General features: G+C 43.8%; 1 long non-coding RNA gene across 1 annotated transcript in view; it reads right to left on the reverse strand.

Moving 5' to 3' along the window:
- Positions 1–216: 216 nt before the first annotated feature.
- LOC123940619 overlaps positions 217–25,075 on the reverse strand; it is a 43,223-nt gene continuing 18,364 nt past the window's right edge. The window contains exon 3 of the long non-coding RNA XR_006818090.1: positions 217–1,975. This is a non-coding gene — a long non-coding RNA (uncharacterized LOC123940619). The remainder of the gene's footprint in view (positions 1,976–25,075) is intronic.

Below are 25,075 nucleotides of genomic sequence, written 5' to 3' on the forward strand. Positions count from 1 at the left end.
GAAATTTGCTAAGAGTGTAAAACTTAAGGATGCTTGGGTCACTAAGTCGGTTAAGGTTAAGCGTCTGCCTTTGGCTTGGGTCATGATCCCAAGGTCCTGGAATCAAGTCTCCTTTCAGGCTCCTTGCTCAGTGGGGACCCTGCTTCTCACTCTGCCTGCTGCTCCCCCTGCCTGTGCTCTCTCTCTCTGACAAATAAAATCTTTAAAAAAAGAAGGAGAGAGAGAGAAATGAGAGAGTAAAATTTAAATGTTTTTAACAACAACAACAAAAAAAGATAAACATGCCGTGATAAATGTGTTAATGAAGCAGGTAGAGGAACACTTTCACAATGTTTATGTTTATCAAATCATCAGGACATATATTTTAAATATCTTCCAATTTTGTCAATTTTATCTCAGTGAAACTGGGTGGAAAAAAGGGGGGAACTTCACTTATAACAATCTAGAATTTGATCAATGCCATGCTCTTGAGTACTTCATAGGCAGAATATGCTTCTAAAGGCTTATTTGTTGTTGCATTCTACTTTGAAACAATTTATGGTTTTCAAGGACATTTTAAAAATTCCAGGCAGTTGTTAGTTTACATAGGGCTGCCCACGTTTGGCTTTTAGAAATTAAGACTCTCCCCTCTGAAAGACTAGTGATACACACACACACACACACACACACACACGAGGGAAAACACTAATTCATGACATTTACTTTTAAGTGAACAGAATTTTTCTCAATCGGGTCCTTTAACTTCTGTATCTGCGAAATATAAAAACTTTGCTCCTTAATACAAAATCTTGATTTTCAGGGGTGTAGGACACAAAAGGAATTTAAATGCCTATTGCTACAGGTTAATCACTTAAACCAGAAGCTAGGAAAATCTGAGTTGGTATCCCAGTTCTTCCACTTATCAGCTAGATCACAGTGTGCAAGTGACTCAGCTTCCTCCTTGGTAAAATGAGATTAATATTATTTGTTTATATCATAACAGTCTTCCAAGGATCAAACAAAATTATGAATTAAGAAGTGTGCTGTAAGCTGTAGGGCATTAAACAGATTAAGATGTTTTTAAATAATAATTTTATCTAATTGAGAAATTTTGATTTATGCCAGATATTATTTCTCACAGAGAATCTGATGTCTAGCACAGGTACCACTTTGGAACCATACATTTAATCAATAGGAAGTCGAGTGTCTTTCTGCTCACCTCTCTGACAGGTTAACAACCTGTAAGAAAAAGATCACCAGTCAGAGTCATGCTGTATTAGGTGGACAGTGTAATCACTAGGACAATTCTTAATACAAAGAAAGTGGAAACATGAGTCTGAAGAGGGGAAATATCAAAGGTACTCTTTATCAAGAGTGAAACTTTGAAATCCATCTATTTAAGAATAATCACTATTCTTTTAGTTAAGCTGTTGTCATCTCTAACTTTCCCTGAGTAGAAAATAATCTACACTTCCAACTAAGTTATTCATGGTCCAATTTGTTCTCAGAATACTATAATAGGCTTTGTGAAGATAAGTTTTATAATAGGGATTTAACATAGTGAGAAGCCAAGACACAGAGGCTTTCAAACACAAAGAGTATATATATGTATAAAAACTGCTCATCCCCTCCCCCTCTCCTTCCCCTTAGCCTTGTCCTCTCTCCCAAAACAACTCTCACCCCTACTGAAAATCTAATTTTTACAAAGGATTCAGATGAAATGCCAGTTCAACAACTTCACAGTACAATCGGTTTAGCTGCTGCAGTGTTGCTTGGGAGCCATTTTCAGCAGTGCTGGGAAAGGGGAAGACTTCAAGTGAAGCACCCCCAGAAGAAGGAATGCTGGGAAGGGTTTTAGGAAAGAGAAAAATTCAAAATCTTCCTCCTGGCAGCTCCGTCTTGCTTGATGACCACATTTACATACTGAGTTCACAGGCTAGAACTCTCAAAGAGAACTCTACGTTCCTGAAGAAAATAAAACTTTCGGGGTGGCATCCTGGAGAAAAAAAAAAAAAAGAAGAAGAAGAAGAAAAAGAAAGAATCACTGATGATTTATATACATTATTTTTATTTTTCAAGCTTTTGGTATCTTAAACTGTTGAAAATACAGAGTTAATTCAGAGACACTATTACTTTATTGGCTTTTTCCCCCTTTTGTGCTTTAAGATCTAACCTTCCATATTTATAATTTAATCTCATCTGTATCCAAATAGGTATACTGGCTATTTGTTTTACAAAGTAGCAAGGTACTTGGCCTGTGGTACCGGTGTATCTCCATTCCAGACACTTGTTTTTGTAAGGTTTCTCATTTTCCCATTTTAAACATATCAAGACACACAAACATATTTTAGTATTTAAAGTCCTAGAAACTCTCTATTAATGTTTTTTATAACTAGCTTCTTTTTCTGTATATGTTACATTTCTGCTGTGCCTATTTTGTTGCAAGCCAGGCTATCTTATTTGCATATTTGTAACAGAGTATATAAAAGAAGAAAGATGCATGGTTTACTGGGTATTCAAAACTTCTCTTAGATTAAAAAAATCCTCCAGATCACATAAAAATTATGTAACAAATATATATTTTAAACTTTTCTTTACAAAGGACGATTTCTTAGGTTGTTTTTTAATGTGCTTGTAATGATTTCTAGCACTCACACCTCCTTCCTTGCTTTCCAAACTGTTTATACTGTCCCCAATAACACTCAGTGGAGAGCTGTCATTCCCGGCTAAATCCTTACTTAGGGTGGATGCTATGCCTCCGTGAGACAGGGTCAGGGGGTCAAAATAGATTTTGGAGGCCACCTGGAGAGTCCAGGCCATGAACTGACTCAAAAAATTTATATCAGAGCCAGAATAGTCCACCTCCCAGGGTCAGATCTGGCCTGACACTCCAACCGCAGGCTGGGGCATGCTAGACCGAGCTCAGAGAGAGGCCAGAGTTGTTGACCCTGCTAGCTGACCTCTTCAAACTTCAGGAGAATTTTTTTGGCAGTTACCACGGTGACTGGGTACTCTAAAAGCTTATCCTTCTTACTGAAAGGAGGGAAAAAAATCAGGAAAAAATATGTTAAAACCTACCTTGCAGAGATGCCTATCACAGTTAAAGTTTAAAAAAAAAATTTGAGGGAGTTCTAAATTGTGTATGCCTTTGATACTGATTTCTACTGCTGTCCTAATGAGATTGGAATTTATAAGGTCTTTCAAACTGCAAAATTCACATTTGGAACAGATACTGCTTTTTTTTTCCTTTCCAATAGCTGAGAATTTGAATAATGTATTAAAATACTTTTTAAACAACATAATTTACTTGGAATATCTAATAACTCTCTGCTTTTCTTTGAGAATAATCAGCTTTGAAATAAGATCCATCATAAATGCTAATCTATTAGGGGAAAAAATACCATAACTAAATAATGATTTTTGCCTCAAAAATAAACTCAATATTTTTTTCCTGAAAGAAAAGTGTTCATTTTTGCTTAACTTGAAATAATAAAACTAGAAGAAAAGCAAGGGGCTATTACTATTATTATTACATATTCTATCTTTTATCAAGTGACTTAATAAAAAAATATGTGTACGTGAAAAACAACATCACAAAAATACTATAACAAAAGAATGTGGGGAGGAAAAAATGCAAGGTACACTTTATTTTCGAGCCATGCACATTAAAACTAAAAAAGCTCTACAGCATATTCTTCCATGTTAATATCAAATACTAACTTGTCCTAAAGTTCCACAACAATAGAAAGTCATATAAATTAAAATTTAATTCCCCAGGGGGTAAACCTATACACATTTTAAGACTTTACTAGTTGCATTTTGGTGACAGATTGTAATACAAAATACTTTAAAATGGCTCCTATATGCGACTTGAAATTAGACGGGAATTGTAATAATTTAGAAGGAAATATTCTTTAATCATAATAATACTTGCTTTTAAAAATACCTATGTACTATACAATGATTTTTTCTGAAGCGAAGCCAATAACTCTTAGTGCTGCTGCTGCTCTGCCCCTCCTTTAATTTTCCCATCTACCTCGTACATGACTGGGGTCCTAGATGTCTTGAAAGGGCTCTCTCCAGCATGTGGGTGCTGGGGTGTGTGTGTGTGTGCGTGTGTGTGTGTGTGTGTGTGAATGTGTGAGCATGAGCGTGCACAAATAATGAAGCAAGGGTGAGGGGAGAGTAGATTTGCATTTTAAAAAAGCAATGGCTATATAACAAACAATGTCTTTGGTCCAAATATTATTTTTCATCTTGACTCTAAGCCAAGAAAAAAAAAATGATGAATTATAGAAATGTAGTAACTGACATTCCAAAAATGGATACCAATTCATTTCAAATTTCAGAGGTATGTTCTAACCTAATCTTGAATGTTCATTTTGCTGTGACCTATTTTGACCATTTTGTAATCACCACTAAATTCATAGAACAGAATGGACGTAAAGCCAAGTATCTGTTAATTAATCTTAATTTTTAAGAAACAAAATATAATTCAGAATATAATTTCCCTTCTTGTTCTCAAAACAGCCAGTAAAAGGGAAGATCAGAGATTATTTTGAAGTGATTTTGCCAGGTGATCCGATTGCACTTTGCTAACACACAGGTCCTTCAACTAGATGGTGTGGTTCTTTGTCATTGCAAAGTGGGCAACCATGTTGGTGATCACTACAACTGTGGGGCCAGCTCATTCTCTATGATGAACTCAGACTGTCCTTCCCAGTCGGGGACTCTTGGCAAGCTTCCCTAAAGACCCGGAGGCTGGCAAAGCATGAGGAACTATCATACAGGAAATGGGGTCCTCCTCAGGTTTTGAAAAGAGATGATAGAAGTCTTAAAATGAGGCAAGCCAGACCAGAATCTCCTAAACCACAAGCCTTAGCTTGAGTGAAACATTATTTCTAAGTTGGATCTGAAAAGGAAAAGAAGTTTAAGAGTAAGACAATGGTTCATTTGTATGCAAGAAAACAATGCCAAGTCTCTTCGCTTGATTTCCTCTAGTCAAATTTAGGATCTTTTAGGAAAAAAACAAAAATCATTTGTCAATCTTCTGTATAAACTTTTGCTGAAAGGATGGTGAAATAGATACTTTATTCAGTAACTCGTAGACCTGGATCTTTTCTTAGGTTGAAAGTTCACAAGTATGTTACAGGACTACAGAATATAGGGACTGAGAGCGTCCTAAGAGATGACCTAGTCCTAGCTTTTCACTTTCTATATGTGAACTCTGAAGCCCAAAAACTTGAACTGCGTTACATACAAACTATTACTTACATGCCTAAATTGGGACCTTAGATCCTGCTTGGCATTTCTAGTCTAGTGTGTTCTCTACTACACTATGAGGCCCCTTCACAGGGGAAAAGGATATTGGAAGTCCACACAAGTAGACATATTCAAAGCTTTAGAGACACAGTTAATCTGAGACCATGGTATAAAATGATTGCAAAACTCATTCACGTCGCACTTTCAGGAAACAACTTTAGGTGTCACATGAGCAGAAATTCTACAAAATCAGGCCGTAAAGCAGTAAAATAATATGCGTTATAGGAAGCTTCAAAATTCTTAGGGACTGGGGCGCCTGGGTGGCTCAGTGGGTTAAAGCCTCTGCCTTTCGCTCAGGTCATGATCCCAGAGTCCTGGGATCAAGCCCCGCATCGGGCTCTCTGCTTGGCAGGGAGCCTGCTTCCTCCTCTCTCTCTCTCTGCCTGCCTCTCTCCCTACTTGTGATCTCTATCTGTCAAATAAATAAATAAAAATCTTAAAAAAAAATTCTTAGGGACTTCTGTCAGATGGTAACAAGGGCATGTGTTAATATTATTTTTTTCCAGCAATTGTTTTTATTGATTTGTTATGGCTAGGACACACTGATTGATTTTCTTAGAATTGGTACATTGTTCCACTCTGCCAGGTTTATAATTAAAGACCAAGAAGCAGGGCTTTGAGTTTTAGCCTATCTAGGTTTCCAGTGGTATGAAAGAGTCTGTCTAAAGAATCATAGACTATATAAGATATGCTGGCTGCATATCTTATATGTACTATATATAATATATATATATATATTATATATATATAATATATATATTATAGAAAGGGCTTAATCTGGTCTTTCTTTAACATTTCTCTAATTTACATCAGTTTTAATTTCTATCTATTAGAATCAGTGGATCCTGAAAATCAAATAAATAGAAGCCTATAGAAAAATGTGGAATTCAGTGCTGATACCCCAAAGTGCCACATTGCAGCTGCATTCAGTTGTAACACTTATTCTCCGATATCATATATTTTCAGCACAGCCCCCATTTTCTCCTGTTAACTTGTCATGGCATTGTGATTTAATTCTGAGATTTGGCTCAGGGCCCCAGAGGAAAAAAGAGCAAGGGATAAAAATTTAAGGAGAGGGGGAAAAGTACCAGGTTTGCTGAGGAGCCAGTGGTTTCATAGGAAAGAAAGCTGGTATTTAGGAAGATGGTGGTACATGATTAAGAAGTGAAAACCAGGGGCACCTGGGTGGCTCAGTGGGCTAAGCCTCTGCCTTCGGTTCAGGTCATGGTCTCAGGGTCCTGGGATGGAGCCCCACATCAGGCTCTCTGCTCAGCAGGGAGCCTGCTTCCCCCACTTTCTGCCTGCCTCTTTGCCTACTTGCGATCTCTCTCTCTCTCTCTCAAACAAACAAACAAAAAAGAAGTAGTAGTAGTAGTAGTAGTAGTAGTAGTAGTAGTAGTAGTAGTGAAGGCCATAGGAGTCAGGTCCTGACTCCCACCTAGAATTTCCAAGAAATGCTGTATTCTTTCCATCGATTCTACTGGGGGGGGGGGGCATCTTTGGTACTAATCACGTGTTAAATTTTTGGAGGCGGCGAAAAACACCACTCTGAGGTTGGGTCTGAAGAATGTTTAGCAACCCACTGTCGGAGCTCCCATCCAGATGAGCAGAGGAGCAGAGGAGCGCAGCCACCACGCTTTGCGCATGCGCATCTATTGTTGAGTTTCTCAAAACACTTGAGAAAGCCTCCTCTTGACCCAGAAGCTGACTTCTCCACCCAAAGGAGAAAGAGCTGTTAAGGGAAGCTTTTTGACAGAAGGAAACTTGCTGATATAGAAATATTTTTCCTCTTGGAATCAAGGCTGAGAGGCCAGCGAGCTGAGCGGGGAGAAGAAAGTCAGTGAGGAATTGTAAGATTAAGAGAGAAAAGAGAGAGAACTTTCCACTTGCTTCTGAGCTCCACCCCCAGGACTAGACTGGCTGTGCTCCAGGGGCAGCGTGGATGACAGAAGGGCTAGTTGCCTTCCCTAGCTTCTTAACCTGCCTTTCCACTTGCCAAGAGCTGTTCCTTCGGTCCAGGTGGGCACAGCAGTCTTTCCCGGCCACCATCCCCTGGACTGCTGCGAGAAGCACCGTCTGAGGCAACTTGACCAGGGCCCGCCTGCTCCCAGGACAGGACCATTTGAAAAAAGACCTCTCTTTTGGCATCCTTCATAGGCTCCTTGGGAAATTGTTAAAGACAGAAATTTTGAAATTGAATTTTCATGATTATTGGAAAGGAGGGGTGAGGCACAGCAGCTGCCCCAGAGCAGCTGGTCCAGCTGCTCCATCTGCAGGACAGTCCGGCCCCTTGGCCACCCCACCCCCACGCCCCACCAGGCCAGGAAGAGGAAGGGAAAAGGAGGGGCACTAAGGTACAGGTTTCAACTTTAGAATAAGGGCCCCGGCCCTGGGCATTTGAGTCATCTGCTTCCACAAATACAATATAAATGGCAAACAAAACAAAATAAAAAATGTAACTTCAGGTCTCAGTCCCAGGTTGCTCACATGAACTGTGGGCCCAACAATACACATTCCTGGGGGGACGTGAGGGATCCTTTGGTGAAGGAACTGTGGAGAAGGCAGAGGTTTCTAGGAGGTAGAACCAGTTTCTCCCCTGCATCCTCATGGCTCCTGGGATGGGAAGGACTGGAGTCACATGAACGTCCCTTTTCCCTCTTCTACCTGCCATTTCTCACTGAGAAGCAATGCCAAGGGATAATGCCCTCCCACCACCAGTTTCCTCATCCCCAGACTCAAGTGCCCGAGAGTGAAATGTCATGAAAAGTTACTGCCAACAGCAAATTCGAGCTGACAAATTGTCAATAATCACGCCTTCAACATGCTGGATGGCCTTCATGTAATAAAGAAGCAGATGAACAGAGGCGGTGGGGCGGGGGCGGTGGGGGGGGGCAGGCGGGATGTAGGTGACTGCCCAGCGCATAGCTTTCCAGGTTTGCTTCCCTATCAAGCCGTGCTCTGCCCCCCAAGAAGGGAATGCGTTCTGTGAGGGACTGCAGGGCGCCTACCAGCCCAGTCAGCTCTAGTCCTTGCTCTCTTTCTTCCTGTTGCTCACACAGGCTACTCCCAGGAAGCCTCTCTCTAAGCTTTCCTCCAATTAACCCTTCTGGGTACGCGTGTCTGTGGTCTCAGGCGCCCTTGATTAACAGTCCTGTTACCCGAGTTTTCTTTTGTTTGAAATGCTGGGCCCCCAAGACCTTGGCATGTGTTGGATGTCTAGTTACTTCTGCATGCCTGTCTGTATCCTGAGACAGAGAAAATTATTAGGAATTGATGCTCAAGATAAATAATAGTGAGATTTTTACCTGTGGAGGCATTGGAAGAATGTGTGCATATTAAGTCATTTCAGAACTTAAGACAGATCTGAAAAGGATCTTTTAAAGTGTTTTTACCCTATCACCTCTATAAACATTCCCTCCTCCCAACACAGACACATTCACAAAAGCACCCTTTGATTTTTTTTTTAAATATTTTGGACTCTGTGTTTTAAATTTAGAAGCAATTTTAAACATATACATTGATTTAAACATGAACTTTCTATCTAAGATATGATTTCTTGTGAGGTTTACAAATCTAGTTACCTAATCATAAGATTTCAATTAAAATATCAGTTACGGCCTTCTTAGAATGTTGATTTAGCTACAAAGGTTGGGTTCAAAATTTAATTCACTCTTCTTCTTTCTCCAACTTAAGTTTAAATTTCTTTTATTAACACAACACAGCACTTGAATTAAGGATCTTCTTGTTAAACTGAGGGCTTTTCTCATTTCCCTGAACTCTGTAAGTGAACCACATTGTCATATAATCGATAGGAAAAACTCAGCTGTCACAGGTCCTAAGCAACCCCTTACCACAGAAATAACATGATCTGGCATTTCTGAGTTTGAAAAATGTGCTGTTTGGATGACATGAGACCAAAAATACTATGCAGACAGCATATATGTCATAGTCTCTATGAATGGCTGAGGACTGATTGCTGAGACCAAGGAGATACGAGAACAGACTTCTCTCCTGGATAGAGACCAAGTGCTCCCTTTTTTCTTCCATCAACAGGAAGTCTGAGTATTGGGGTCTAGAATTCAAGGGTATTTTTAAGTTCATCTAAGTTTGTTTGCTCTTCTAGAGTTTGTAACAGAATTTGAAATGAGGTGTTTTTCTCCCCAAACCTATGAGCAATTCAGATTTCAATTAAAATCTGAAACTAAATGTCCAGCAGTTTCAAAACCTGTCCCTTGAAGTCCTGGATCCTTCCCATCAATGTGATCAGGAGTTCGCCAGTATGTAAATCCTTTGGCTCAAAAGTAACTGAATGGCATCTGATTGTAAGTAGCAGGAACCCATAAATCTCTGGCAAGACACTCCTCTGCCTCAACGTCAGTCTTGCTGCGCTCCCAGCCTTCTCTACAATCTGCCACCTACAAATGCTGCCATGAAGAAGATATAATCCTTCCTTATCTGTATCCTCTCCCTTTAACTATGATCTACCATTCTGGACTTCGAACTCAATGACATGTTTCACCTTGGGTTTTTTGCTTTGTTTTGCTTTGTTGTTTGCTTTTTTAAGAAGTGGTACTGGGCAGCCCTACTGTGGAATCTGTCCCACTTGGTAGATTAGATTATGTGATAAACATGTTAATTGATCTCAGGAAGAACCTTGCTAGCGAGCCTCCTGAATGAGGCGTACTACAAATCAATTACACGCGAAAGGTGAAAGGTATTCTGACTCACGAATTGGCTCTGTCAGCAAGCTGGTGTAGTAAATATTAGTTATCCTTAGCCTACCTGGACCCATCTATATGAAGAAAAGTACTAGAGGTGATCAAACAGCAACAAGCTAGGTGAGACAAATTCAGTTTACAATAGATACATAAAACTTCTCTTTTGTAGATCTAAAGCTGTTGGAGCCTGCGTTTCCCACATCTACCACCACTAAGATCTTTGGGATAAGCTATGAAACACCACTTCTAATTAGTTCATTTGTCATCAGAGAACCACTGCATCCAGCCAGGTATTTTGCTCCTATTCAACTCTAGAAGAAAACGGGACAACATGTGCTATTATAAAAAGCTCAGCATTCAGTGCCAACATTTCAAATTGGCCTCATTTTACAAGATCTCAGAAGCCCCCAACTCATTCAGGCTATGTCTTGGCAACCTTGCTCTAGCCCCAAACAGGACTGTAACACAGTAGAGTTTATCCATTATCATAGTTCACAGGCTTCTCCATAGCTGCGAATCGACATTTGGAACTTATGTCACACAGAACGGGTGAAAACCCCTCTAGGAACTGAGTCACTGATTTCCAAAGTAAATGCCATTGGTGGGTGGGAGGAGGAGGTAGCAGAGGACAGAGAAGAGAAGAACTAGGCACAGGATAACCAGGCTGTGAGTGACCTAGCTGATGTCCATCAAAGGTAGGTAACTGATGAAAAGAGTTCTCTTTTGGGATACTTGAGTGTCTGAATTTACCTTATTACAACTCCGGGAAATGACTGATCTCATCTCAGCCCTATACACTGAAGAGTATTTATTTATTTAAGAAATATGGCACATTCAACTATTTTGTCCTTGATTCCCAAAACATAAACCACATGAGGTCAATACTATAAATTGGAGAATTTGCTCAATTCTTAATCACACAGTGCAGAGATATGATACACTGGATACGGAAGCTGTAGTGGACAGCCCCAGCATATATGGCTCTAAAATTCTAAGTTGTTCAATTCTGTCTAAACTTGCATACCCTCCCCACCCCCCAAACACCCACAGGAAATATATCTTTCCCTTACTCTCTGCAATCTAAACTTAGGAGTACACAAAGCATGAGCTGGAGGTAACTGCTTCTTTGCAGCGCTATTTACGAAACACTTTTTTTTTTTTTTCCCTCCCCAGGCACCCACCCCGCGGGACTGAGCAGTGCACTCTGCTGCTACTCAGCTCGGTCCAAGAGAAAAGGTGGGGGGTTGCAGGAGCATCTTTACCAGGGCAGAGCTCTTGCCGCCAGCACCTGCTTTCTCACCAGTTCACCAAGCTCCCTCTCGGCTTCATTTCACAAACATTCTGGGTCTCCATTTATCTGTTAAAATGGCCCAGGGTGTTTGCCAGGAGTATTGTGCCACCATCGCTGGCACATTTTGTCTGTCATTACACAAAGCATTCTAAAAAGCTATTTCCAACCCTGAAAATATACTCTTACTACAGAAGTCATTACATTAGCATAACAAGCACCAAGTTCCAAGATGGTAATTTGGTTATAGATCTGAAATCCTTCCTGTTCCATCAGCTAGATGTCGAGGGATGCTGTGACCCTGCTGCTTCTATAGTCTGCGGACCCCTCCCCAAGGAAGTTCTGCTGGGGTGAACAGTTTGTCTTTGGGAACTCAGACTAGGGAGGAAGTTTCAGGTTTCACCTACCCACGTTGGGACATTTCTTAAAGAACCAAGAAGCCTTTATCTCTCTCTCTCTCTTTTTTCCCCCTTCCTCTTTCGGTACCCTTCTTTGACGGAGAAACTATGTCTTAAATGATATTCTTCCACAGGTATCTCATCGGACATAGACAAGTATCAGGATTTCACTCGTAATCAATACAAATACTTTTTGGTTCTTTTGTTGGGGGTGGGGTTTGGTAAATTTGACCTCAGTCCACTGGGCCAGTTGTGGGGGTGCAGATTAGCTGCTACTCTGCTGAGGCCCGGATGATGGTCGTTGGTAAGGGTCAGCAGGGTTGAGATGTATTCAAATGTTAATTTACACCTGAAAAGACTGGCAGTCACCCACTTGGGGGGTGACTGGAGTTTCTCAGGACTATGGCCTTGAGTGTTTTCTTGGGAAAGATGAAAGTAGAAATGGAGGAGAAATGCAGTCTAAAAGTTACAGGAGCAGCAAGAAGGGAGGGAGCAGGGACAGCCTTGTTGAGTCAAAGTAAGTTTATGTAGCCACCAGTTATAAATCTATTTTCAACGTTCCCTTTCCAGTATAGTTTTAAGGTACAACAGAGAGGTGGTATTTCCTCTTTCCCTACATATTTGGAGATTGTCTATTGAATCCAAAAATATTTATGTGGAAGAAGGAGGAATTAGCCTTATTTTTTTTTTCTGCCATTGGGATGGGTTTCCTTGCTTTGCATAGTCTTCCCGTTTAACCACTGCTACCTACCCTGCCTAGTGGACTCCCCAAGTACCTCAGGAGTAACTAAAAAAGAAAAACCTTCTACATTCCAACACTGCCTCTAACCTCAAACATAGTAAAGGGTTCATTCAAGACCCCAGGACCACACTGAGGCATTAATTAGGCTGATGAAATCCATCGAAATGTATGAATTCAGCATAATCAAGTTTCTACCGCAGACTATCGTTAAGGAATACGTGAGCAGCTGGGAGAATAGAAAGTACTGTTAGAGTTAAGTCATGCATGTAATTGAGTATATTTAACATAACCATTTTAATGATCAGTGATTAAAAGTGCATCTTACTTAAATGGTATATCCTCTGCAATTTGTTCATATCAACTCGATAATATTCTCAAAAGGAAAAAGTAGGGATACACATTTCTAAACAAGATCTTTTTTGAGTTTGGGGGGGGAAGCAGAAAAGTGAACTGAAAAGTGGGAGGAAAGCAGCTTTTGCGTGCAAACAGCTCCACCAGCGTGATATAAATTAATCACTGTTTTAGGCATCCCTGTGCTCAGTTCAAAGTATTAGGAATACATAACAAGTGATTTTCTTTCATCTCTCGAAAAGAAGGTATTTCATTAAAGAACTTCCTCAGTCCAACAAGATTATTTTTTCAAATCTCAAATCCTGCTGATTTTAAGAGCTTTTCTTAGGAACCTGGGAAGTTCACCTTTCCGATTCTTCTTCCAACCTGTAGGGTTGGCTTATCTTAGTGGAACTTGCCCTTGTGAAGACGGCACTGGGAAGAAGAGAGACAGCCTCACAACGAAAAGAGATGCCCCCTGGACATGGCAGTCTCGGGCCACAGACAGAAGCCCTCACAGGGAAATTAGCTGTTTGGATCAGCTAGGGGTCTGACCAAGAGCCCACGTGTTTAGAGCCAGACGGGCTGTGCTCTATTCACTTGGACCTGGCCAGATAAATGAAGTCATTGTGGAGCCCTGCATAAGCCAGCCCAACTCTTTTTGTTGTAGTTTCTCAGCTTTTGAGCACAAAACACACAAACCACTGATTATCCAGGGAAGAAGAGGTGGATCCAGATCTACAGGTAGAAGTATGTAATCCCACAATATCTACACATCTATGCAGGCATTATAAAAGTGAGGATTTAAGAGAAGGATGCAGTTGGCCCAGTTCCCAAAAGTTGCCACACGGGGCTCTTTTTATCTCCTTTCACCCCTGCCCCCATCCTACAGAGAGACCAACCTATTCCCCCACTCAAAATAGGATTTGAAGAATGGCACATTTTGAATGTCTGGGCATTGCACCGTAACTTTTACCAGCCTAAGAGGGAGAAAGGAAGGCACAACCACGTAAAAGTGTATTGGAACATACTATCTGCCTGCTGCCAACAAAACAAAAATATTTTAAGGGAAAATTCATTTTGAACCCTTCTTTTCGCCCAGAAGCATGTCTTCCTTGGCTTGGAGGGACAGCTCTTGGGAAATCAGGTCTCTCTGAAGGAGCTCTTCCGCACCCAATGTATAGTCTATAAATATAGTGGAATAGTCATGCCAGGGGTAGTCAGTGCAAGAGAATCTGGAGTCTTGAAAGCATCTTTTTCTTCTGGCTATGGTGGCACTTAAATGATAATGCGGGCAATGGAGCTAGGAGATTTATATCTTTTGGAAAGTAGGGCGAGCCAGATGGTAATAGCGTCATTAACACACAAACTTGGGATGTGCAAGTGAAGCTTGAAATTGGGAAAGAGATCGGGAGAACAAAGGGGGCTGCTGTTGAAAGGCTACCCCTCTTCTGCCGGCCAAAGCTAAGAGCCTCTTGGTACTGGGGTCTGCTCCTGCCCAGAGCAGGATAATAAACGACAGCTTTCCCCCTCCCCTGTTGTGACTTAGAAAACACCGAGAAAACTTTTGCAATAGGCAAATGTGGCACTTATTTATGTGTAACCCTTTGTAGTCTGAAGTGGCAGGAATGGGTCCTTAATTCAACTGCACTCCCACCCTCCACCCCCTACCCTAGTTTGATAAGCTATTGCAATTGTTGACAGTTATTTTATGAAATCAAAGTGCCGCTTGTTGCACGTTTCAGACAAAAGTTCCTTTTTCCTCCCCTTATGTAAGCATTCTAAGTAAATATTAAAGGTTGAACAGCACCACCTTTTTCATTTTGGTGATGGGGGTTGGTGCGAAGGTGTTGGGGAGTGGGGGTAAATGCTGTAGTTTTCCTTTGGAAAGTCTTAATGTCTAAGTTAAACTCCCACTTGTCCGAACAGATGTAAGTCATAGAGAACAGAGAAGGCATTAAGACAAGATTAACAATGGCATTAATAGTAATAATGCATGTTTATAATAAACACCCACACAAACATTTATAAATAGGCAGGGCAGTTTGGAAATAAAGAAAAAATTAATATCTTCGTTCTCCTTTTTATTAACTCAATGTAAATATTATATATATATATATATATATATAAAATATATGGCTTCTGGGAAGACAGCAAAAGTAACGGTCATTAAGTACTGAATGGCTTGAGTGATGCCTGTTAGCGACTAAAAGTTGACGATGTCTAAACTAAAATCGAACGTTTTTCTTTTTCTTCTTAAAAAAAAAAAAATCCTAGAGCTCTTTAAAAGCCCGGAGGACTTACCCTCAAGGCATTATTCAGAGAAAAACTGAGACTGGCCGTTCGTCACAGGCAATTGTAAAGGGTTTCAAAGGGCCGATCAAACGATCGCCAGAGTAATCTACATTCAAGTCCGGATGGCGGTGTTACGGCACACACCTGCGGGGTGTTTGCTGTCCGTGCCCCTCGCCGAGCTACAAATCATCATTAAAGCGAGCTGCTTAAGCTTCTTCCCAGCTTCCAGACAAGAGTTACTTGGGACAGTTCACTTTGATATTGCTACAGCTCGCAATTGACAAGCAAGCTATTTTGGAGCTCGCGCCGGAGCCCACACCCTAGCGAGCGCGGCAAAGTCAGGAGGGCGGCGTGGTGGCGATGGGGGGAGGCGAGCAATTGTAAAAGTCTATTTCTCCAATTTCCTGAGCAGGATCACCGCAAGAATGTATAGGAATCCAGGTTAGAAGCAGCTCGAAGCCCGCCTCGAGCTGCCTGCTCAGGGCTCTTTCAAAACTTCACTGTCTTGCCACAACTTTGAGCTGACTCAGACTCCAGGCACCGTCACACAAACTGAGTTTCTCTCCTCTCGCTCACATACACATCCTGGAGCCACCACACTCCCTCGAGTGCAGGATCACGTTTTCCTCGACCAGGACCAGGGTCTAGTTTGAAACTTTCACTTTTGGTTCATTCGTTTGGGATTATATGTCCCCTTTCAATGCCGACAGGCTCTCACTGCCCTAACTTTGAGAGAGAGAGAGGAAAAAAAAAAAAATCTGGAGTTGAGTAAAAAGAAAGGGACGTAGGGGTCGGACAGCTGGAGGCGGGGGAACGGGAGGAATGTCGGTTTCTGTCTGCTGCCTGCCTGGGTGTCTGCAAGCCCTCGGCAATCCGTGTACTCCCCACTTGGGGGGCGGGGAGGAGAAATAGCCGGCTGCTGGTGATGCCAAGATCAACACTCGGAGTGAATGTATCAATAGACCAATTTTCTGCTCCCACCGCGAGCTTTTTCATTTCAACCCAGAGTAGAGGCGTCCGCGCTGCGCAAGACGCAACAGCACGGTAGCGTCGGGAAAAAGAGGGCGCTAGATGCGGGAGGCGCGAATATGGAAATTAACTCATTAGGAAGGGGTGTGGTTACCGCGTAGCCCCCTCCTCCATTCCTTCCTTTCTCCCTTGCTGCCACCGTCCCAGCTTGCTAAATATGAGATTACAAACAAACAAATAAAGCAGAAGCTGACTACGCAGCCCCAGATCAAACACGCTCCAGATAATTCGCTTCTCTCAGCGCTGCGGCCAGACCTGCGGCGCAGCGCGGGCCCCTAAAGCCCGCCAGTAGCTTCAGCTTCCCGTCCATGCCAGACCCGGCTTCCGCGCCTCTGAAAGCCAGGGCCCGCCGCGGCGTTTCGAAGGCACAGCACGTGGCCCTGACGCGCCCGTTTGGTAAACGTTTTAAAACATCAGACGAACGCTTCCATCAATATGGTAACCCTCTGAGGGCCTCTGCTGAACTCAGAGGTCCTCTTCTAGAAGGCGCCTGGAAGGGGGGCTGGTGGTGTTCTCTTTGGGTGAAAAAGTCCAAACTAGTAAGTGGTGTCCCAGAGTGTCCGGCAGGGAGATTTTACCATGGCGCGGCACCCCGAGTGCGGGGAAGGGTATGGCGTTGAGTAGACCGGTTGGAGCCAGGGAGTGAGCACCGGGGTCGATCTGAGCGTTAAAGATCTGGGTTGAGATATCATTAATCACAGACCAGGTGCCCCAGAGTGAGAGCGAGGGATTAGAAAATCTAGGATTCGTAATTTTGTGTCCAAATAAAATGTTTGAATGGGGAGGAGGCGGGACATAAGAAACAAGACGCAAAACCTCTCACCTCCCCCTCCCAGCCACCCTGCCTCCAAGTCCTCAAAGCTTGTCTCTGTGGAGGGCTGGAGGGAGGAAAATTGTACTTTTATGGTTTTTCTTCCTGCGTGGCCCGCCTCCCCGGCCCTGCTCCCTGCCCAGCGCTCCCCCAGCTGCGGGCTCCTTGGAGGAGGGCCGCCCAGTCCCCTCGTCTCCCGCTGCCTGCAGGCCACCGAGCCTCAAAGCGCGCATTGTCCAGCGGGGGCGGGGAGGCCAGCGGGCCCCTGGAGAAGAATAACACTGCGCCCAACTCCTGTTAGGGAAAGTTTCCTAATGCACTCCTTGTGGTAAAATACACTTTTAACAGGGCGGGGGATAGGGGTGGGAGTAAGTTTTGAAAATCCACTGCCTCCTCTAAATTCCTCGACTTTCCCCCTTGTCACTTTTTAGGTTCTCAGAAAAGGGGGAGAGTGAACCGGAAAGAAATTGGAAGGTGGCCGAAAATGTGGGCATGACTTTAGAATGGTCCATGTGATGCTTTTAAAATGCGGGTGGGAAGAGAGAAGGGTCCACCCAGGTCTGGGCCGAGGACAGCTGCACAGTGCGCAGGGAGTGAGGGGAGAGGGGCCCCGAGGGCGCGTGTGCAGGCGAAGCATTTCGCACCTCCAGTTTATCTTAGAAGCGAGGGGGGGGGGAGCGAATTGTTCTGTCTCCCGACAGGCAGTGGAAGTTGAATAAAATGGAGAGGCGGGCAAACGCAAAAACAAAACCTGTCATAGACTCGGAGTCTCTCTCTTTGACCCGAATTCCAAATGGTACAAATGGTAGGGGGTTCTCCAGTTGCAAAAGACTCCGAAGTCTTAAGACCCCAGAGACAGCGCTCCTCCAGCGACGTCAAAAGCTGTGATAGAGAACCGTTAGAATTGAGGTTTTGGGGGCAAATGTGATTAATCTTTCATTCGAGCACGGGGACCCATTCCTTCCAAGCATCGCCGGTCTGCATTTGAGGGGTCTGTAGGTTTCATCTGCTCTTCCAGGCATTTGCAAAATAATGGCTTGTGTCTCTTGCAAAACTCGCCTGAAACAAGTATATTCCAAGACACTGCTCGGGTGAATCCGTTTTAAAAATCAAAACAAAATAAGACTTTTAAAAAAGCCCCAGGCAGGTACTCTCGATGTCCAACAACCAAAGTGACCGAAGGGGAGCATTAGTGGTTGTGGCTCTTTGGGAGTTGCGCTAATTTGGTGTGTGGACTCAATGCCTTAATGCTAACTCGGTAATATAAAGGGCTGAAGAGCAAGCCCGATAAAAAGCTCTAATTGCTACTGGAAGATTTAGGTGGTTGCTAGGATCTGAGGACCACCATCACCACAAAAAAAACCTCCAATAGAGTGTTTGGGCTGTGTGTATGGGGGGTGGGGGTAGAGTTTCTACGGCGAATAGTGCCCACATCTGCTGGAACTTCCATATCTAAGCTGTTCATTTACGGGAGCCAACTTATGAAATCTCCACAATTAGATCTTCATTGTTCTTCCTCCACAACACTGTCTAGAAAGAAAAGGTCTTCTCGGTCGGGGCCAATCCAACGAAGCGTTTGACGTTATTAAATAATAAAGCGATTGTGATTTACATTGTTGTTCAGAAAAAAAGGCCAATTATCCACTGTTATGTTGCCATAAAGATCATATTAACTCGAATTAGTAATCAAACAATATGCGAGCGTTTAAAAAAGTACAGCCGAACTGGGTGACAGCTACCGCGACGTCTTCACTTTCACCAGCGAACACACCCGCGCAGGCAGCCGGAGCGAGAGAGGCAGTCGCAGCAGACCCGAAAGGAGGGTGAGAGCAGCAAAGTGGTGATTAACGGTCTCCAGTGTTAATTATTCTCAATTAATCCCGAACAGTGCAAACCTTCCCCGGTTCTCTGGAAGTTCCCCGGTTTGGGATGCTCGGAGAATGCCTTTCTGGGAGGGGTTTAGAAGAATTCCGGGAGAGGCAATCTCAGTGAAAGTGTACCTGTGAGCGAAAGGGTAGGGGTGTAGGTGTGTGTGCGGATGTTGCGTTAGGTGTGTGTGCGGGAGGTTCGCTGCCTTTCCCAGAGCCTGGCGTGCACCCCGAGGCAGGTGCCTGGGGCAGGCAAGGCCCGCAGCGTCCTTACACCCCTAGTGAATCTTACGTCTTCTCTACTCAAATAACTCTCTCTCTCGCCTTCTGTTATTAGGTTTATAACTCTTTGCCCACTTAAATTTGTGCAGCCAACCAAGGAAATCTAAATAGGTTTGAGTCGCCCCTTGGGTACAGAATGGAGGCTTTAATAAGAAAGATTAATTGTGGGTGTGTAACCTGCCAGAAGACGCGGCAGCTATCAAGTAGCGGCGGGCAGTGGGTGGAGAGGAGGGAGATGCCTCTCTTCCTAGGCCCAGACTTTAGTAGGCGCCGCAGGCATACTTAACGCAGGCCACCCGACTCAACTCGTTGCAGTCACAAGCGAAGGACTCCACAGAGATGGTAAGACCCATCTCTCCCTGTGTTTGAGGTTTTAAAGAACTTGGCCTTTATTCGCCCTGCACACCAAATCCCCTTGCCCTGCCCGCGCCGGACCCTGGACTCTGCCTCCATGCGCGAGGTGGGAGTGGGGCGGGGGTGTGGAATGCGGTGCCCGCTGCCCTGGAGGTCTGCCTATTCCCATCCCCACCTACTGAACAATGTTTAGGCGAATGATAAAGGTTTTGTTCCGAGAGCTAGAAAGTTGATTTTTTGTTGCCATGATGAAAACCTGTACGGCTACATGGTTTTTTAAAATAAGCAAACAGGGATCAATTTTCCTCGGCGCGACGCTTCAGTCCCCGCACAGAGGGAAATCAGGCAGTGACAGGGCGGTTTGGGATCGCGCCCCGCGCTGCGGCGGCGCCGAGGGAACAGTACTCGCCGCACAGCTCTTTCCTTGCCCCTCCCTCTTTCTACTAAGTGTTCGGATCCCAGACTGTGAGTTGGCGAAGGGGGTGGGAGCGGAGAGGAATAGGAACCGGGTGGGGGGTGGCGGGAAGAAGGGAATAGTTTCTCTAGTAGCGTTCCCTCCTTGGACAATTCCATTCGAAACTCGAGGCACCAAGGCCGGAGTTTAAACAAATGTGAAATGAAATCTTCGGAAGGTCCAGCCCTTGCAGCGGTGGGACAGCCAAAGGGTGGTCGCATCTTTGTCCAGAGTTTTGGAACAGTTGCTGCCTTTCCTACCTCCCTTCTCTATCTCCCACCCCTCTCCCCAGTAAAACCAATTCAAAAGCAGACAGACTCCACTCCACAAGATTAATGTCCGTGCATTTGCAGGATTAACCCTCTCACACAGCATAATAAAATACTAGAGGTCCTTTTAAATTTAAATAAATACATGAAATCCGTGCCTTCTCTCTTTTCCTGTTTGGTCTCTCTTGGGACATCAGCAAACAGCGTCTTGGAACCTAAGTCGCTCTTAGAAGAACTTTTAACTCAGTTTTCCTACCCTCTGGGGGCTGTTGAAGGCATTGGCATTAGGAGAGAGGTGGACAGACCAGCTAACTTTAAATATCTATAGCGTTAACATTTTGATTTGGAACTCACGATTAAAAATCTATTTGTTCCTCCCAGGGCCGAGCAGATTTCAATGTTGGTCATAGGAACCACAAAATGTTCATTAAAGGAACCTAACCAAGGCTACTGTATGGCCACTTTGTGAACTCAGAACTATGGATGGGGGAAAAGTATGAAAGTGTGAGTTGATGTCACGCTGGCTGTCAGTGTGTGGTCTATTGTGGAGAATGGTGCTTTTTGACTGAACAGAGGGAGCCCCCTCCCCCCTTCCCCAGCTCTACTGCACCTGCACTGGATGAGGGAGTCCCTGCCATTCAGCCCATCGCAGATTGTTCAAACAGAAGACATCTCTGACAGCACTCAATTCATTACATTTCTTCCTGCTTTTCAAACCAACACACACACAAAATGAGTATTGCCAGCCAGTGACAGCCAAAAAAAAAAAACTTAAAACACTTTATATGCAGCTAATTTGGAAGCTCACACAAGTAACCATGAAATATTTTGTATCCTTAACCTGTACATCTTCTTGAAAAAAGATTACCTGATTTTCTCCCTATTAAAAACATACCTCCATAGTTTATATGGGGAGAGTAAGTTTGTAGAAAGACACTGCAGCATGGCGCAGGAAGTTTCAATAGGAATGAAAGCAGAAACATGCAAAAGAGAAAAGCTCTGATTTATCTTATCAAAAGGGCCGGCTTGAAATGCTTTCATAATTTATGCCGGTGAAGCAGCTTGCTAATAGAGGTGGGTACCCAAGAGCCAGGGGCAGGCAGTGAGAGAAGCAAGAGAGGGTAGTAAGGGAGGCATCAAGGCTGAAGTGTGAGCTAAACATTTAAATCTATTTCCTAACAACGAAGTCTTCCCCCCATATGCTCAGGTTTATTTTGCCATCTTAGATTCCAAGATGTTTTTGCACCATTTCACAAAGCTGATGAGAGAGTGTTTAGAAAGCTGATGAGAGAGTGTTCGTCTAGTTTAACAGAAGTTGGGGTAAACAAACTCTCACAAGGAAAACTTGATTTTAAGATATTTTCCCTGGAGGTGGGAAGAAGGGGGAAACAAAGAAAGGGAAGAAGACTTTGAGCAGGAGAAGACAGACTTGCCACTTTGTATTTCAGACTGATTAAACTATAATGTTATGCAATTCCCCAGATTTGAACTGTTAAGTGTGATAGTCAAGTCGACCTGGATGCGAGTTGATACTGAGTTGACTGCATGTGAAATACTGGCTAATTCTCAGTAAATCATTAATCTGTTAGATCCTGGACCAATATCAAAACAAGGTCTAGTTTCCAGGACCCCTCCCACTGGACAGACATTCAATGAATTAAATTGATTTGTAAAGAAAACTTGGGAGGTACATCTTCTGAAATGCCGAGGTGCTTTCAACCAACAAATAATTCTATCCACTTTACAGAGTCCGCAAACCCAATGTCTTTCCTCTTGTCCACATTTAAAATAACTCTTCTAAGGGGTTCTCTCAGCAATACTTTCTCACTTCTAAAATGACTATAAAATGCTATAGGAATCATTAGGAGTAGTGGGCGACAGAGAAAATGGAAATGGCAGAGCAATGGCAAGCCAGAAGCAACTGTCCTAACTATGACTCCGTAGAAAACCAGAGGACTCCTGGAAGTAGAATTCTTAACCCACTGCTGAAACTTATGTAGGGCCAAATAAAATAAAGCTACAGTGTAACTTTGTAAAGGCTTTTGGTGTGATCTGTCCAGTGTCTCAAAACAAAACAAGCATAAAACAAAACGACGACAAAAAAACCCAACTCATTCAGACCTCACAACAAGCTCTAGCTAGTAAATCAAATTACACAGGCGCACACGGAAGGGCTTGCCTGTGAGCTTGGGTGGTGCGGTGATGGGTATTGCGTGTGTGACTGTCTACGTGCTTAGGACTGGCTTATTCGTGTGCTTGCTTATGCTCTGGGGGACAGGAGCCTTCGCAGCCTCAAAAGCTGGCGCTGGGTAGTGGGGATGGGGACCGGCTCCACTGGCCTCGCCCTGCAAGTGTACGGATTGCCCTTTCTGGAACACTCAAACGAATCATTTCATCCCTGCAGACCCTGACGTCACGAGGTGGGGGTGGGGGCGCAGTCCCGCTTCTGGCCTGGCCGCCAGCGATAAGAACCCTTGGGAAGAATTCATCGGTCCTTTTAATACAGTAATTATTTTTCTGCCTTCTGAGGGTGGGGGCGGCTCCTGCCCAGAATGCCGGTCTCCCTCCCTTCAGGAAGATGCCCCGGGGATGGCAAGTTTGCAGGATAACTTCCCAGGCCAACCCCAAGCCAGGAAGAGAACCGGCAAAGGAAGTACAGTGGTCTGAACAAGGCTAATATCACCTCCTAAGACCAGAAAGGGGACCGGAAAGAGTCCAAAATGGGAATCTCTTGTCTACCCCCTTTTCCGCTAGACAGTAAGAAAAGTAATTGCTATCAATTAATCCTATTTTGTATCAGTGGCTCTGTACTCATCTTCTGCCAGGTAAAGATGTATTATCCCTATTTTGCAAATGGAAAATGGATGCGTCCTCCATTCCTACATACACTGATCACGGAGGGGCCCAATATTTCGGGAAGCCCAAACTGCTCCTGTAGTTTCCCCACAGACACGCCAATCCACTGCCTCTGGCTTCGGGAAGTACGAAGAGCATGATTACTAATGCTGAGCCTTGGCACCAAACAAGGACAAACAACCTCTTTAAAAGTAAAGGCCTGGGGTGAGAGGCCAGAGGAAAGCAGGACTTGAGTCGAACAATCTCCGATTGGGGAAGTTTGGGGCTTAGAACCATCTTTGGGGTCACGAGGTCAACATGGAGAGGGCTAGGGCTGGGGTGCAGGAGGTAGAGAACTCTGGAGAAGCAAGGGCCTGAAACCTCGGGAGGGATTCCAGACTGGCGCGACCTGGGACCATCCAGGGCTCAGAGAGGAAATCGGGCCGTTTTTGGCAGGGTCCAGGAGGAGAAAATTCGAGCCCTATGCAGCACCTTCCCAGGAGCCCCGTGGGGGTCTTGGCTAGGGCCACAGTGACGTCAGGTCCCCGGCCGGCGCTCTCCCGCCTCAGCTTCCATCAGCCCGCGGCTCTGCTCCCGCGCCGGCTGAGGCAGGCTCCCCAGGGCGGGCGGATGGGAGCCCCGGGCGCTCATGGCCCTGCGTCGCGCCCCGCACAGAAGCCCAGAGAGGAAGGCAAATGATAGTTCAAAGCGCCGAAATCTTTACTAACAGTGCACACTTCATTCTGTGCACGCAGGCAGACGAGGGTAATGTAACGAACGACTGCTTGAAGCTTTTAAACCACCTGACACTTCTTTGCAAAGTAGAGCAAGCCTCTCAAGTCCGAAAGCCCAGAAGCAGCAAATATCTCTGCGTCCTGAAATGAGAGGACGTTCTATTTGCTTTTGAAGAGAAACTGAGTGAAATATAACCATTACACCAAAATATAAAATAAACTCCATCTAGCCCTGCATACAGAAAGAGCTCTCTGCCACAGGTAATCTTGGCCTTGTCTTAGCAGTTACAGTAACTGCTCCCAGAGAAGTCTCACAGTTGGGATAAGAAAGTCAAGTCCATTCTTTCCTTAAGGCTATAGAAGCAAAACATAAAAACTGAAAACAAGAATTGTAAAACTGGACAGCATTGTGAGAAGGAACAGCAGTTACAAGTCTTCCTGGGTGATATCAGAAGCTGGTTTCCAGGGAAGTTTTTAATAGAAAATAACTATGAGAGACACCAAATGAATTCTCTGGTTTAGACAATTTCTGTCTTTGAAAAGCTCCTTCCACAGCCTGCTTCCTCTAGAATTCCAGAGACTGTGCCCCTTTGGATTTTATCCACATTTTCACAGTAAAGTTCAAGTGTTTCTTCCCCTTCTCCTGTCTTTAAGGGAGCCACCTCACAGCCAAGGTCCGTAAAGAAATCCACCCAAACATCTTCCAAACTCCAGTTAAAAAACAAAACAAAACAAAAACAAAAACAAAAAAGCAAAGAAAAGAAGTAAATCAAACTCTCATCCTCAACCTCACTAGTAGCTGTCCAAAGCAGTTTTTGCTCTTAAAGCAAGAAAAGGCAGCATAAAAAAACAGAGTGAGATGCAAATTATTTTAAGGCAATAATGGGAGGGGGGGCAGGTGGAAAGTGTTGGAGAAGTGTTAATTCAAGTCCTTCCTAAAGCTTATGGTGAAGGAAACTACTTCCATAAAGCAAAATATGAGGAACTGTTTTTGCAAAATTCTCCAAGATCAAGAAATAAAGGCGGGAGGATATAAAAAGCTCTTTTCATTACAATAAATAAATAAATAAATAAGCAGTGCCAACAAGCAGGCGATCAAACCACAGTCAAACTTCAATCTCAAAGCAGTTAGCTATAAACTGTTAGCAGTTGAAAAGTAAACCTGTGCACACAAAGGCACTGTTTAAATTTCTTCTTGTAAGGGTTCTAAATGAAGACCCAATCACTATGCAGTTAAGCGGTATTTCTTGTCCCCCTGAGGCGCTGATCAGTTCTTTTTAATGTGAGAAAACCAGCGGCTCAAAACCCGTCAATGGAGCTCCCACAACAAAAGTTCTGAAAAGCTGAATGAATTGGGTTTGTAATTA

This window comes from Meles meles, chromosome 4 (genome assembly GCF_922984935.1).
Source record: "Meles meles chromosome 4, mMelMel3.1 paternal haplotype, whole genome shotgun sequence".
NCBI lineage: Eukaryota > Metazoa > Chordata > Mammalia > Carnivora > Mustelidae > Meles > Meles meles.